We start from the raw sequence: 1128 nt of genomic DNA, 5'->3' as shown, positions 1-1128 counted from the left end.
TCCCATCTCTCCCACCACCAGGAGCACTGAGACCACCCCAACCCTTCCTTTGCCCTGGCAAAAAAAATCCCATTCCTGAGTCATCACTGATCCACTCAACTCAACCAGATCCTGGAATTCTCAACTTCCCAAAAAAATTCACCAAAAATTTGGTGAAATTTTGGTGAAAACAAAAAAGAGGGAGGAGATTTCCAAGTGCAAAAAGCTCTGGATGCAACCACGGAATTCCAGGCTCTTTGTGATGCCCAGGTTTGTCCTGGATGGGACTCAGAGCACGACAACACCTGGAAAAATCCCCCAAAAATCCCAAAAGATCCTGGAAAAACTGCAGGAATGCCCTGTGTGGGAATTCCCTGCCGTGGAGAATTCCCAGGGATTGGATTCCAGCAGCAAAAAAGTTGATTTTTAATTTGTAAAATTTGGGTTGAGTCTCTTGGATTTTTGTGGCCACTGAAACTTCCTGAGGATGAAGAAGAAAATCCCTGGAATTCATCATGGGATACTCAGGATAATGAGTTTTTTTTAAGGAATTTTCTCTCCAACGTCCCAAATTGTCGCTGGTTCGGCAGGAGAGGAAGGAACACGAGCAGGAATTCCAAGCCCAAGGAATCAAACCATGAAATCCTCAGGAATTTTTTTTTGGGGTGGATATTCCAGGTTTTTCCCACCTTGGTTGCTGCTGGAATTATCCCAGCTCTGGTTTAAAGGGGGAAAAACTCCAAAAAAAAAGCAATTTTTAAAGATTTTTCCAATTCTTGGCGCCGCAGAGGGAAGAAAATCTTTGGAAGCAGCGTTGGAATCTTGGATTGGTGAATTTAGAGGGAATTCCCGAATTCTGGAGTACAAAAACCACTGGAATTATTTCATTTTTATGGGATTTGATGACCACAATCCCCTGAATTTCTCCCAAAAAGCGTAACTGGAATATCTGAAATTCCCATTTTTTAATGGAAGCTCAGCTGTGTTCCTTTGAACAATTCCAGCTTTCTTGAAATTCTATTTTAAATTCATCTTTTTATCTTTATTTTATATTTTTGAATGTTTTTTTATTTATATATATATATTTATTTATATTTTTAAAATTTATTTATATATATTTTTTATTTATCCTTTTTTATTTATATATGT

The sequence above is a fragment of the Parus major genome, chromosome 1A, assembly GCF_001522545.3.
Source record: "Parus major isolate Abel chromosome 1A, Parus_major1.1, whole genome shotgun sequence".
NCBI classification, from domain to species: Eukaryota; Metazoa; Chordata; class Aves; order Passeriformes; family Paridae; genus Parus; species Parus major.
This window is presented reverse-complemented; position numbering follows the sequence as displayed.